This window comes from Cavia porcellus, unplaced genomic scaffold (genome assembly GCF_034190915.1).
Source record: "Cavia porcellus strain 051 isolate PalLab524CR breed Dunkin Hartley unplaced genomic scaffold, mCavPor4.1 scaffold_18, whole genome shotgun sequence".
Taxonomy (NCBI): Eukaryota; Metazoa; Chordata; class Mammalia; order Rodentia; family Caviidae; genus Cavia; species Cavia porcellus.
In genome coordinates, this window is record NW_026947501.1 from 46093794 (window position 1) to 46108340 (window position 14547).

The window sequence follows — 14547 nt, forward strand, 5'->3', positions numbered from 1 at the left end:
TCCTGACCCTCTGATGCCTTTCTCCCTGCATGACTTGGCTTGGGAACTGACCTTCCTGGACTGGCCACTTGGGGTCAGGGGCCTCAGGTGGCCTCTACAGGACAGGAGGTATTTACCTGAGAGCAGTGGAGACCCACAGTTGATGGAGGGACCTGAGTGTAAAACAGGAAAAGGAAATGTAGTTTATTAGAAGCCAACAGAAACCAGCAGTTGCTTTTGGAACGTCCCTTGTTTTCTGTTTTTCTTATTTTCTTATTGCTAGACTTCAAGAATTCCTCTTCAGACTGTAAACAATGAAAGTAATCTGCTTTGGCTTCTGTCCCTCTGAGCAACCCAACTGAAGGCTGTCAAGACATTTACCATTTTGCTCTGAAGGGGCAGCCACCAGCGTGAGCCTTCGTGTACACAAACCAGCATCGCAATTTCCCCGGAAGGCGACAGATTAATCCACAGTCCCTTCACTTTGTACCTAAATCATAAATAATCTCATCCAGCTAAAAATTTAAAACGGCAATGTGCTTATTTGTCTTTAGGTGACAGCTTTTCTATAAGCACAAAGTTAGTTGTTGCTTTCCTGCCCTTCTTTAACTCATTAAAATCTCTTTATAGTGTAAGACGACAGGTTTGCAGGACATATGCAAAGAACAGGAAATGTTACACCCCTAAGAAGTGTGCAAAATATTTTTTCTATTGCATGGAAACGCGTTTCCATGATGGTTCCTATCATACATTAATTACAACTCCTTAGCTGTCATATGTGAGGCACTAGGAAAAACACTCCTAGTGTTCACTCCATACATCCAACACCGATGGAAGGTACAGTGCTAACACACCCACTATAGGGGCAAGAACCCCGCAGTCAAGAGGGTTAGAGGCCACGCGGGGGACCTGCTGCCCTGCCCGCCGTACATCACTGGCAGGGCACTTTCGAGGGGCACTGTTTAGCACACTGGGTAGGGCCCACTGGCTGTTCTGACCAGGCGGACAACAGCAGCGCCGCAGAATCCCCAAGTGTCCAGCACAGATAATGCAAGCCAGAGCGCCGTGCCGGCTGCCTCCGCCCTGCCCTGCTCAAGCACTGGGGGGGGGGGGGGGGGTAGTTTAACTCTTGGAGGTTTCAGCCAAGCCCCTGTAACTTCCTTTTTTGTTGTTGTTCCATTTTCATTGTTTTATGAGTGGATGTTAGCAGCGCACAGTGAGTGGTTCTTTTCCTCGTGGGCAACTGGTGTTTGCATATCACACAGCTGAGTTCTGTTTTCTTCTCCACCCCTCCCACCCCCCACCCCCATCTCTGATCCCTTTCCTTTCTGGGGGAGCCCTGCTCACCTCCCCAGAGCGCAGCTCCAGGCTCTGAACGCAGGGCTGAACTCAGCATGCCTGGTAACTCAGTCAAAAACCCAGCCTTCCTTGCAGAGCCTCTGGGAGTTCTATGAATACACTTAAGGTTCCTAAAATATTCCACGCACTGGAGCATCCCTCACCAGGACAAGGGTGGGTTCTCGCTATGTCCCCCAACCCCTCCTGCTCCTGGACCCTCGCCCCAGCCCCGCTGGGCTCTGGGGGCCACGGCGGCCACGGCGGCCACAGGCTCCAATCCAGCCCGCCCAGCTGCGCGGACAAAGCGCAGCGGACTCGTCCCAGGACAGCTGCGCGGACACAAAGGCGAAGGCCACGGGGACAAACGGGAGACTGCAAGCGATACCCAGGCCTTCCGAGCCCCGCCCGCCGCTCTGGTGGTCCCCGCGCCTCGGCCCGGGCTCGCATCCCCTGGATGGGGCCAGGGTGAGGACCGCGCGCGGCGGGACCCGAAGTCCAGAGCCCAAGCTGGGCTGGGCGGGCCCGCGTCCTACGCAGCAGCCGGGGCGGGCGCAGGGCCGCGCGGAGCCGGGAGCGCGGGGAACAAAGAGGACCCGCGGGTGCGGCGCCGCGCCCCGGGCGCGCAGGTCGCGGGCGGGAAGGGCCCGGCGGGGCGCGTCCCTGCGGGGTGTCCCGCTCCAGCAGCCCAGCGCCCCAAGCCTCGCGGGTAGCCCCGAGCGCCGGGAGGATAGCAGGCGGGGAAGAGCAGCCTGCCTCTGTGGACAGCGCGCCGCCTCTCCCAGCCCGGCCCGGGCAAAGCTGGAGCCGCCGGCAGTGCCGAATCGGGGACGCGGGGACGCGGGGACGAGGACGACTCCGGCGCGGGTGCGCGCCTGGTGAGCTGGGTGCGGGGCGGGGAGGCCGGGGCGGGCCGGGGCGGAGCCGGGCGCGGGATCCACTGGAGGCTGGGGGCGTTGCCCGCCCCGCGCCCTGCACCGCGGCCCCTCGGACCCCGCGGCCGCCGGACCACGAGGCGCGCGGCGCGGGCGCGGACCCGAGGGCCGAGGCCGCCACCGGGGGCACCGGCAGGCCTGGGACGCCCGCATTCGCCGGGAGCCGGCGGCGGCCGAAGCCCGAGGACTGGACCCCGGCCCGGGTCCCCATCCCACCCCACAGAGCCGGACATCGCGGGAGTACGAGACGCGTGGCCGGGCGTGCGATGTGACGCGCGCGCCCCCGCGCCCGGTCCGCGCCCCGCACCGCGGAGCTCCGGGCTGGAGCGCGGCGCGGCGGGGAGCAGGTTGGTGCGCACCGAGCGCGAGGATTCGGGGCGCGGGGGTGGTCCTGTCCCAGCGTGGGAGGGCGAATGCGCGTGGGGAGAACGCGACGCGGAGAAGAGGGGCCAGACCGACACCACGCACGCGGCCTGGGCAGGGACCCTGGCCGAGCTCAGGAGCCGGTGCTAAGTTACTGCGTTGCGTTCAGGCTGTGGAAGGAAGCGGAGAACTATAGGGTCCTCTTGGCCCACAGCCCTGGGAACTACACGCGCCCCGCACGGAGTGTGTTCTGTTGGCGTCCTGCTCTCTGTAGCCACAGTGCTGTGGGTTGGGAGAGACCTTAGGGAGCCTGAAGCGCATGTGGATGCTCGTGGCAGGCGAGAACTCCGCGCGGGTTAGCTGACTTCCAGCCGTGCGCAGGGTGGCGTTGGGTGCTTTCTTTTGAGTGGGGACCATCGCATCCATCTCCACTGGATGGAAGGTGCCAGGTGCCGGTGCCTCAGCCTGCCTAAGTGAAGTTCCACTGGACTCCAGCGAGAGCTGAATAGCTGCGTTTGGAGGAGCCATGCTTTCCAGGAATTTAAATGAGACTTTTTGCGGTGGCTTCAGGTCACTCCTGTGTTCCTCTTGCCAGGCAGAACTTTAAAACTGTTTCATAATCTGAGAAGCACTTTGCTCATGGGGGGTGGTACTGCTTCGCAGGTTTTGCAAACTTGGTTTTACTGGTGCTGGATATCTGGCGAGCGGTGAACTGCATCAGAGGATATCTTTTTGTCCTGGGCCAAGTAGAAAGGATTAGGGTCCTTTAGGACCATGGCTGCCCTGGGCGAAGGGATCCTGGGCGGGCTCGCCCCAAATTCTGGGCACAGGGTATTTTCTGCACGTTTGTAAAGCCTCGAAAGTGATTTGATGGGTATTTCCTTTTAAATCCGCTCAACATCTTCTTTACCGTTTTGCAACTTAAAAGTATGACTAAGGAAGAATTCCAATGAAGGAAAGCACTGTGCACATCTCCGTTGCCAACTAGGGAAAACCATGTGCGGCCTTGAATCTGCCTTTGCCCTCTCTTCTTCCACCGTCATTTTTCTGGGACTGACAGACTGTACGTTCATATGCTAGAGCCTTGCATTTTGTACTAGTGCCCGGAGAACCGGCGAGCAGCAGTGCTTGGGTGCTGTGACTGGATGGAGAAAAGCCTAGTGGATGCATTGCTTTGAATTTTACAGGCAGTCAGGAAGAGGAGCCAAGCAGGCAGGGACTCAGTGCCCAGTTCTTAGCTCTCAGCGATGGACACTGTAGCGCCAGGCTTTTTTTGCTTGAGGCAGTATCTTGAAGCTCCTGGAGTTTCAAATCCAGTCTCGTGTAGAGATTTTGATATGAGCTTCAGTTCTTAGCTCCAGAATGTAAGCTGCACAGGGCTGTTGTGAGCCTTCAGAGCAAAGACCAGCATTTGATGAATTTATTACATGGTGGATGGAACCCAGGAAGTAAGGATACTCAAAAGGGAAGATACTCAGACTGAAGACTGGAGGTGGAGACATTTTGTGTTTGAACAACTGTGAACCCAGTGTGCAGGCAGGGAAGGCGCGGCTTCCCAGGGGGGAAAGGGGGAGGTGACTGGCAAAAGGAGTTGAGTCTATGAGTTGTGGTCAGCTCAGCCAGCAAGAGCAGGTAAGTGCAGGGGCCGCGGAGAATGCCCCGGTGTGCTCTTTCCGGGGCGTTTTGTTTTTTCTGAGTTTCTCTTCATTCAGAGATGATTTAAGTGTGTGAGTCTGGGATTTATTACTACATTAACTGAAAACTTATCCTCTAAGCCTAGAATTTATCCCAGCATTTCTCACTTGCTTAAATAGTCCTTAAAATGACAGTCTCACTCCTAGGCTTCTGCAGATCCTGCTTAGGTAAATAAATCTCCCCAAACTTGTAGATATTTTTTCCTAATGGAAAACTCTTCATTTTTGCAAATGCATTGCCTTGTACATAAGAATCTCAAAATTAGATCAGCCTTGTTTTAAAAGTGCATTTTCTCTTTATGTGTATGGAATTGTGTTGTTTTTAGCCATGTTTTTCCTCCTTGTGAATATTCTGTAATATGATCTTAAAATTTAGTTGCTTAAATTAAATGTTTTGTTCAACTTGCTTACATGTCTAAGAGAAATAAGTAGTGCCCTCATGATAGGTGTATGTTAGGTTTTGTTTTTTTAGGTATTGAAAGCTGAAAGCTCATTCTTTTGAAAAAAAACTATGGCGTGAAACTCTGATACAGGTATAAAAGAAGTAACTGCATAGAATCGGGTGCTAATTCTGGATCAGGGAGTGCAGGTGTGCGTTGGCACAGAGATCCCCAGCATTCTCAGCACCAATTGTTGTGGTGGTCAAGGGTAGAAGGGGGCCATGGAAGACATCCAACTGCTGCCGGTGGGCCATCACCTTTCGGGTTCGTAAGCCTCCCACCACTTTTCTCAAAGTCCTCTTTTTTTTTTTTTTTTTTTTTTTTTAACCTTTGAGAGATTTGTTTGTAAGCATCTTTAGGTGCACAGTGCAAAGACAGAGGCCTGGGAGAAAGCTGGGTTGCATCTGTCTCTTACCCAATGGAAATGCACCCTCATGTGGAGTTCTCAGCATCCTGTGAATTGAAAGGAAGCAGGTGCAGTTCCAGACAGGCGCTTGGAACCCATTTAGGCTGGATGTGAAATGCATTACAAGGACTTGAGGTAGAAGCCAAAGTCCTCTGGCTTCCCAGGAGTGGAGGACACCGTCCTTGGTGAGGGCTGGACTCAGCATAGCCCGCTGCTGTCTTCACCACAGTACCAAGTGCCTGCGGTTTGGCTTGGTGCCTTCAGGTGACAAGAGACCCACAGGCCACTCTTGAGAATTCTGTCTGGAGGGAAAGGTTCTGTACCCTGCTGGCCTCTGCTGCCCCCTGTGGTCAGCTGTAGGAAAGACGCCCAAATTCAAGTCACACCCTGTCTACACAGCTAGTGTGAGAGCTGAGTTTCCAGAGTTGCACAGGACTAAGAGAGGAAAGAGGTCAGGAGAGGAGGTAGCCCCGTGTCTCTGCATCAAGCTTCCCAGAGAGAGGACCAGCCTCAGCAGAGCTCACTCCCAGGCCTGTCAAAGGAAAGTTCAGATCGGGTCCTCCCCAGGGCGACTGGGCACTGGGGCTCCTCAGGATTGATAACTGTATGTTATAGAGTACCACAGAATTAGTTCCCCCAAAGGTCCAGGAGAGGGTAGCAATTCCAAGCATAATAATAGCAGCTGATTTGTAAGGATTCTGCACCATCCCCTGCGTCTGCTTGCATACCAGAGCACACTGGTGCGGCTCTGGGAGGTATCACTGTACCCACGGGACCAGTGAAAAGCCTGCATTGGGCTATGAGCATGGCACTGGGTCTGCAGAGCCCATGCTGCTAGGCTGTGACCAGTCAGCCCAGGAATGGGGAACACGTCCCTGTGCCTGGCCAGACCCCAGCTAGGACAGAGCTATCATCTCTGGTCTTCTAATCAAGGCTGAGCTGACTGGGCAGGCACATCGTGCACAAAGAAGGGCACAGGAAATCTTGGGACCCAGAATCCTGTCACCCGGGCCTGCTGGCAAAGCAGAGCTTGGTCCAGAGCTCTGAACGTGGACCAGGAAACTCGGAATATCTAGGCAGTCAGCCTCAGAGTGAAATTATGGATGATACGAAGGGTGTCAGCTTAGGTGAAATTTCTAAGGAAAAATTGAAGCTAAGAGCAAAGGAAATTATCCACCTGCTCTGAGTTATTGGGCTGGTGAAGAAAGCAGGCCTAGAAGTAGTCTCTCGGGATATTTAGAAATCTATTGGCTGAGGCATTGGAGAATACACTGTAAAGAAAAACCCTGAAATTGTGATTATAAGCCTCTGTTTTCAGAAGTTTATAATTCACACATTAACTTCTATTCTGCTCCTGGTTTTTGAGCCTGAGAGGAAAATGGTTTATTAAATTTCAAACAATTGGTTTTTCTGTGTTCAAATTATACAAATTTTTCAAGTAGAGGTTTTTCCATGTGGGTAATTGTGGTTTCTAAAATGACTTAGCTTTAAATTAAATTCAGTAAAGGGTAAATCTCTTAGATAATCCAATAGCTTCCATTATTCAGAAGCGATTTTAAGGAGCCACTTCCTTGGAAGGCCAAGGATGGCTTCTGAGATACAAGTGTAGTGTCAGGGTTGGAAACCTGCATTTCTGTCGTCATCCACACACAGGTACCCGTAATGCTTTTGCTTCAGGATTTGTTCACTTCGGGTGATCCCGTTGCACAGGCAACGGTAAGGTAGGACAGATCTGTTCTTATAGTTAGCAGAGGCATCTTGCTATGCTAATTATACCTTAAAGTTGGGAATGCTGTGTCCCATTGGGAATCTCCCTGGGATAAGGGGGTTGTGCTTGAAAGATGCACACACGTGATTAACCCCTGCACCATTGTTCCCACGGCAGCAGTCAGGGGGACTCGTAGCTGCAAGGTAGCTGGAGTGGAATGAGAGCCCCGCCCTGGGCTCCTGTGTGGCTTCTGCCTCTAGTTTACATGTGGCTCATGGGAAGCTAAAGGACATGTCCAGTGTCCAGCTCAGCATAATTTCTTATAAATGGGTCATAGGTGGAAATACAGCGTTTTAAGTTCTGCCTGGATCATCTAACCCACTCCTTAGAGGGCCCAGCCAGAAGGGGACCTCGGCCTGGGAAAGGCCCAGATCCTGCTCACTTTCCTGTGGGGTAGATTCCCCACCCCATGAAAGAAGCTGAGCGCACGGGCTCACCTAACCGGGAGTTGACCAGATCGGTGGGTGACTTGGTCTCTCCCTGGGAAGCAGATTATACTGCATTAAGTTGCTCTGACCATAGTGTTTTCTAGTCTCTGGGGACAGAAGGTTAAAGAATCCAAACCGTAAGTCAAAGGTTTTATTTGTTAAATCTGTTGTAATCTCTAACCCTCAAGGTAATTTTTAAATATAGTAATTTATGAATAAATGGCAACAAGACAAGTGCAGCATGTTTTAGTTTAAGGCTTATTAATATAAAGCATATAACATGTATAAAAGGTGTGCGGAGGTCCATAATTCTCATTTTCCAAAGAGCAGCCCTCAGCCTGCACCTTGAGTCCTAGTGTGGTGAAAAATATTCTGCTATGTGTTCAATTAGTAGATGGGAGACTTGCTGATTAAATAATCTGCCTGATTGAAGACTGTCAGCTTCTGTATCTGGGAATTCCCCATCCACTCACTCAGCTGTGGTTGGAAATATTTGGAAAAAGCTGTGCCGGTGATGGAACATGTATGGACTTTCCTCTTGTCATTCCCCAGACAAGACAGCGGTCACTGCTGCAAGTGCCACCTGCACTTGGCATGGCGCGGGCAGTGCAGCCAGTGTCGCAGGGCTGCAGAGCGGCTGCGGGCGTGGCACAGGCTCTGGGGGGACTCCACGCCACTTGTTCGGGGGACTCGAGCATCTTTAGAGTCTGCTATCCTGAGGGGTCCCGGGATCTGCTCCCCCACCCCCAGTCCCGAGGGCAGAGCACTCTTGTGCGGTACAGCAGCCTTTAGGGTGCAGCTGTGTCCGTCCCCTCAGCATCCTCTGAGGTAGGAATGTCAGGCACTGACTTCCTGTGGGAAAACACCTGTGGGGTGAGCTTGTGATGAGATAGAGTGGCACCCAGTACTTCGAGGGCCTCACCTTTCCTCACCCATCCCACTGTACCCCACGCGTACCTGCGAACACCATGTGTCCCTGTTCGATCCTTACACAGAATGTGTCCAGTGTTGCTTCAGCACTGCTCAGCCTAATATTAGACGTAAACTCAGAAGTGGGAGGAGGAAAAGCTTTGAACCGGGCATGCTGATGTGCCTTCAAGGGGCACCCAGAGGCTTCCTGGGCCCAGGAACCTGTAGCATGGACAGCCTGGTTATGACCCGGGCCTGGGAGAGCTGCTGACCAGCCTCACCTTGTGCCACCTTGTTGCTGAAGTTGATCTGTCTGGTGCTTTACAAGACAGGTGTAAAGACCAATAAGTGAGCTCATGCTGTCCAGACATGGGAGCATGGGGAAGGGCCTGCATATTTGAACTGGGGCTTCTGTTTCCATGGGGTGCTTGGATGTGGTCCCTAAATGTTCAGTGTCATGGTCCCACACCCAGAAGGAGCCCGGGGAGTGCACCCGCCTGGCCCTGCCCAGCCAGACAGCAGGAGCCTTTTCCAGGCCGCTGCTAGAAGTGCTCCCACAGCGATGATGCATATCTGCACTGGGTCACTCCCTCACCTGGGTCTGTCTGTCCTGTGAACCCCTACATTGTGTAGAGTAACAGGAAGGTGTAGGTACAGGACTCTAGCAAGAAGATCATGCGTGCTTTTGCTTGCTTTTGCTTGCTTTACATTTTTAAAAATATGTGATGCAAATAGCAAACAAGGCCTGACCTTCTCAACCAATGTTTAAACACTTGCTTTATTCAGGTAGTTGCTGAGCAAGTTTGTTTGCAGACACGAGGTGAAACCCTGTGGTTGCTTTTCCTCCCTATGACCAAATCCCTGAGGAACTCAGCTGGAGAAGGAGAGGCTGCCTGCACTCATGGCTCTGTGGCCTGCATCTGTGCCCCACAGAGCTTTGGGCCTGGTGAGGTGGAAACCTCAAGGTTGGGGTGCAGCGAGGTCAAGCAAAGCTGCTCCCCAGGAAAGGTCTGGGGGCCCATGGTATAGCCCTAGGGATGGGTCCCATGCCATGGCCCTTCTGCTAGGACCCACTCTCAACCTTCCATCCGTCTCCAGTAATGTCAGCCACGCATGAGCCATCAGTGGAATGATTATCCGCGATTAATAAGCTGTTCACCTTCAAAGCCCCAGCTCTGAACACAGGAGCCTTCGGGTCATTTAGACCCAGCCATCCCCAGCACCATGGCATGTTCAGCTATGTTCCCAGATGACAATCCTTCCTCACACTGCGTTTTCAGAGGGCTGAGGAACAGGGACCGAGTCCACATCCCCAGTGCTGTGACAGTAAATGGGAGACAGTGGTGATGTTTCTGAGATGCTCGCAGCCGTGGTGGATGGGAACACCAGGCACCTGGTGAGCGATGACCTTTAGCAGGTGGCTATGGCCCTCAGGGCAGACTGTCCAGTGAAGGGGCGAGGTGCAGCTTCTAAAACCCCCAGCCCATCCCCCACCCTCCATCCTACCACCCCCACCCCCCCATGCCCGCCTTGCTCAGTCCCTTGTGCAAAGTGGTGTAGCCTTGTGGAGATTCTATGCCTCTTCCCAAACTCTGACGACTGTGAATAGATCTTACACTGTGTTTATTTGGAAATCAATGACAAGGAGAGGATCTCTACATTTTCAGTGCAAATGCAACTTTCTTTTCCTATTTTCACTTTGTGGTTGGTTGAATCACAAAATGATTGCATGTTATCTACATATGTATGTGTATGCCTTGTATGTGTATCTGTGTAATGCATGCAGTACATACAGACATTCATCAGGTGTGATCAGAAATATGGTGCATGTGTAAATAAAAACGTTTGACTGTGTCTCGGGGAAGAGACATGGGCCTCTTCCCCCACCAGCCCCCCTCAGCTGGAGCACACGTCCCCAGCATCCTGCCATTTCCTACCAGGATCTTTAACAGAGTACACTAGATTACTTAGTGTCCCTTATGTGTGTTAAAGTTTAAACAACCACAAAAACTTACTTTACACAGAAGCAGAACTCAGGCTGCCTGGGACACTCCATCTGGGAAGGTTTCCCAACATGGAGGCAAAGTTAAGAGGAGTGGGGCCCATGTGGGCTGCTGGCTCAGAGGCGCCCGCACCCATCCCCATCCCCATGGAAACTATCAGCCCAGCCTTGTTGAGGATTCCGAGCTTAGTTCTGCCATTTGTTGTAAGCTGTCGATCAATTTTCCTTTCCACTGACAGCTACTACAAGATTGAAAATAATTTTTTAAAAGTGCTCGAAAATCTAGTTACATTATGCTTTAAATCTTCAAGACATATTTTTAAAATCTGGGGAAAATGCATTATTAAGCAGAACTTTGCTTTTCTAAGGGAATAAAGTGTCATTTAGCAACTGGAGCCATGAATGGTTGCAGGTGGACCCTGGTAGATGCTGAGGTCTCAGAGCCATTTTTATGAAGCAGTCGGGCTGTTTGGTGGTGGTGTACAAGAACCAGCTCCTAGGCCAGCCCAATGAAAGCCATGGAGATATCTTTGGCATTTTGGAAATAAACAAAAGTCTAAAGAGTCCCAAAGCCCTACCAGCTTCCTGGCTGGAGTGTCTCAGCCAGCCCGGTAGGACATTTGCACAGGCCTGAAGACAGGTTCAGCAGGGCATGAAGGAAGGTTAAAGCTTGGTAGGAAGGAAGAGAATAAAAATGGGGATGTGTTTGAGGACTTGAGAGGATAGTGGGAGATTGCACCCTATAGGGAGGGGTACACATGCAGCATTTCCTCCAGCCCCAGAGCTGGCTTGCCTTTGCAGCCAGGTGCCCAGCACCCCCACCCCTATCCCCACCTCCACCCGCCGCACTGTGCTGGGGCCCAGGGCTTTGCCTCCGTCTCTGTGGCCTGCAGTCTTGAGTGTCTTCCTGGAAGGAGATGGTGACATTCAGTTTCTGGAGGGCAGTGCATTTCCTGGGCTTTCGCTTCCAGCTTTTATCATTTCCTCTAAGGAAAACCCTGAATGAAGTCCTCCTGGTTTGTACCAAAAGGAGTGTTTCCACACCACTCTCTCCAGCCCTCACCAGTTCCCATTCTCTTTTCCAGCAAGTCCACACACACACCCTGCCCATGCCATTGTCCACGACACTCTCCTTGTTCTTACCCCTCCCCTGCTTCCCTGGGCAGATCCTGAGGTCAGGGGGTGTGTGTGGGTGTCCACTGAGTGATGGCCCGAAGGCCCTGTGAAGCCTGCACTGACCCTGTCCACTCCCTGCACAGTAGGGAGAGTAGGTTGTGGTCTCCCCTTTCTTCAAGCTGCACCCTGTGACTTAGCACCCAGATTCCTGCGCTCCGCCCTGGCTTCTCCATCCTGGCTTCTCTGTTCTTCTGTCTTTGAGATCAGAGAAAGGTAGCTGATCACTTAGAGAGGTCCGTTCAGCAGCAGGGCAGGAAGTGAGCATTAACCAGCCCAGCTTGTACTGTGTGACACTTGTTACCCTCACAGAGCAGGCCTGAATTCACGTCTCATTTCATAATCACTGCGAATGGGGCCGCCTCTTTGTTCCTCCTTCATCAAAGCACCCAGAATGGAGGGACATGTGTAATTGGTAAAATGGGGTAGGATCTGTCTGGGGAGAATCGCAGAAGCACATTGTCTCGGGTTCCTAAATGTGGTATGGAAGCCTCTGAGGGCTCGTTCAGTCACGCACCTGGAGAGGTGGCCCTGGAGGCTCTGGAGGAGACAGGCGCATGTGTTGCTTTGTTATTGGACTGTGGTTTTTCCACCCTGACCACATGTCATCTCTGAGTGGCTCTTATAATGTGGAACATTCCCTCTGCTGAGGGGAACAGGAGTGACACACGTGTGACCTGCTTGGTCCAGCAGCTGCAGGTGGGGAAGGGAGCTGGCCCGCTCTACCTCAGCTCCTGCAGACGCCACAGGCTGAGGGCAGGCAGCAGTGGGCTCTGAGGGTGCTCACAGCATCTCCTCACTCCCATCCCAGAGCTGGGGCTCTGGGGGCCACAGACTCGACCCCAGATCCCCACTGCTCTGCACTGAGCGTTTCTCTCCTCAGCTTTGTCTGGGTTATTGAAATTTCACCACTTCTCCGAAGCACACACCAGGACCAAAGATAAAGCCAGGATTTGTTGGTTCCCAAGGGCGTTTTGCCTACTCAGGATCCAGGCCGTGATAGAAGTTGAAAGACAACTGAAGTCAGGGACAGTGGAGGCCTCGGGGCAGGACAAGCACAAGGATGTGGAATTTTGAAGCAGAGTCTGGGTGGAGAGGTGCTTTAGACGCTGGGGAGGGCTAGGTGTCCAGACACAAGAACCAAAGTAGACCTCGTGCCCACAGAGGTCATCTCCAACCATGTAGGTAGTCACCTTCAGTGGATTCGAATGACTCCTCGTATGCTGGCCTTGAGCGGTGGTTTGGTGACCCCACACTGCCCAGCTGTGCCTGGCTCACAATGCAGCAATACAGGGTCTTCTGGCCTGGACGCAGGCACAGGTGGGGACGCTAGGCCTGAAGCCCTGCAGCACACTGGGTGTGCTATTTAGGACACGTATTAAAACATCAAAAATCCGTGGCATTGAATTCGTGCTTTTAGTGATCTTAGATCTTCTGTTTCCTTACAAGGCTCAGCCTGCTCTCACTGGCCCCGGCCTTGCCCACTGGCTTCTGTGCCCTTTTCTTTTGCTGTTATCCACTGTAAGGTCTGTGATAAGGTCAGCGGCTCAGAATGTGGGAGCCACAGGGGCAGCCTCCCTCCTGGAACCCCAGGGCAGCTGTGCCCCATAGGAAACCTGAATCTGCAGGGTTTGGAGTGGTTTCCAGAAGACCCTGGCTCTGGGGCAAACTTGGCCCAGACATGGCTGGTGTTTTGTTTATTTATTGAACTTTTCCCAGCTGCTTTAGACTCTGTGAAAAGGCTGACTCAGGCAGTAAAAGTAAACACAGTTTTGTGGCTTCCTAGAAAACTGGTAATGTGTCTATGAGGAGAAGCCTGGGTTTACACGTGGGCCCTTGGAGGCTACCCCAGGGAGTGCAGGAAGCCTGCGTCCCAGGCTCCTTCGTGATCACCGAGCTCATGCTGGTGACTCCTAGGCAGGCTTCTTTGTTCCTCCTGGGGAGAGGGGTGCATCCTGCTGGCTGTGCATCAGTCTGCTCTGTCTGCCCCTGTGGAGGGCCAGAGGGAAGTTAGAGTCCTGCAGCCCAGGTGCAGGCCCAGGTGACCCCATTGTGTCTCGCACGGTGATATAGTCAGTTCGTGGTACCCCCTGGCACTCACCCTCCCTGGAGAGAGGAAGTGGCTGCTCACTAGAGCAGTGAGATCTGCCAGCCCAGCCTGTTTCACCCCCTCCTGTGGCCCACACCCACCCTGGCCCAGGGAGAGATCTGTGAGGTCCCTGGTGCCCTGGCTGGGCTCACACTGTATCCTGGGCCCATACCCTGTACATGTTCCACTCTCTACTCTCAAGTGCCCCCAACTCCGTGTCCAGAGTTCCTAAGATTCGGAGGCCGGGCTAACCTAGCCTTCTTTATCTTCTGGCCAGGAATCCCCTCCTTAGGGTTCTGATAAGTAAAGGGCGCCTCCATTTCCCGGAGTAGTGCACCCTCTACAGTGTTGCAGGGTTAGAGTGGCAGCTGCTGCCTGATACTCTGTCTTACTGCTGACTGCGTAGCCTGACTGCACTCCTTTAACCCACTGCGAATTTAGTAAGTGTTTGATTTCTTTTAAAATATTGCTCTCCCAGGTTTCTACTCTCCAGCCACCATTAATGCTTAGGGGCAGTTGAGGAAAGGCACATGTGAGGGACGTAGAGCAGAAGCGGCCAGTGACTGCCCTTGTCTGTGACGCGCCCTCACCAGCTGCTTGGAGGCATCATTGATGGTTTGGTCCTGGGTGCTCCCTTGGCCACGTCTGCTCTGTTGCTTGTCCAAGTCCCAGCAGGGACTGGAGCTGGAGCCACTCGCCTTCCCCTCTGGCAGTCGTCTGTGCTTGGGAACTCGTACACACATATTTGGCTTATTATAGCTGGTTCTAAAAATTTATGACCTGTGAAAAGTTTGTTTTCAGTGTAACTGAGGTCAGAAATGGACACTGAATCTGAAATTCGCGTGTCACTGATTTGCAGCCTGGAAGCACTGTGTAAACTGTGGAGGGAAGCCCAGGTGTGACAGGCTCCAAGGCTGTGGCCTCGGGAGAGGGGGGCTCTGCAGGCCACAGACTTGGTCCCCAGCCCCAGGGCTCCGCTTAGGGACATGCTGTGAGTTACCCGGGTGTGTCTCTCCTGCACCTTCT

At 52.9% G+C, this 14547-nt stretch overlaps 1 protein-coding gene across 6 annotated transcripts in view; it reads left to right on the plus strand.

Annotated features, from left to right (window-relative positions):
* Positions 1–1392: 1392 nt before the first annotated feature.
* Positions 1393–14547, plus strand: part of St6gal2 (ST6 beta-galactoside alpha-2,6-sialyltransferase 2) — a 54731-nt gene continuing 41576 nt past the window's right edge. The window contains exon 1 of one of the 6 annotated variants that reach the window (XM_063229734.1): positions 1393–1491. The gene's annotated coding sequence lies outside the window, so the exon portion shown is untranslated. Of the gene's footprint in view, positions 1492–1645; positions 1783–2042; positions 2193–2297; positions 2597–2637; positions 4245–14547 lie in introns of those variants that run through there. The other 5 variants (XM_063229733.1, XM_063229732.1, XM_063229730.1 and 2 more) reach the window with 5 other exon arrangements.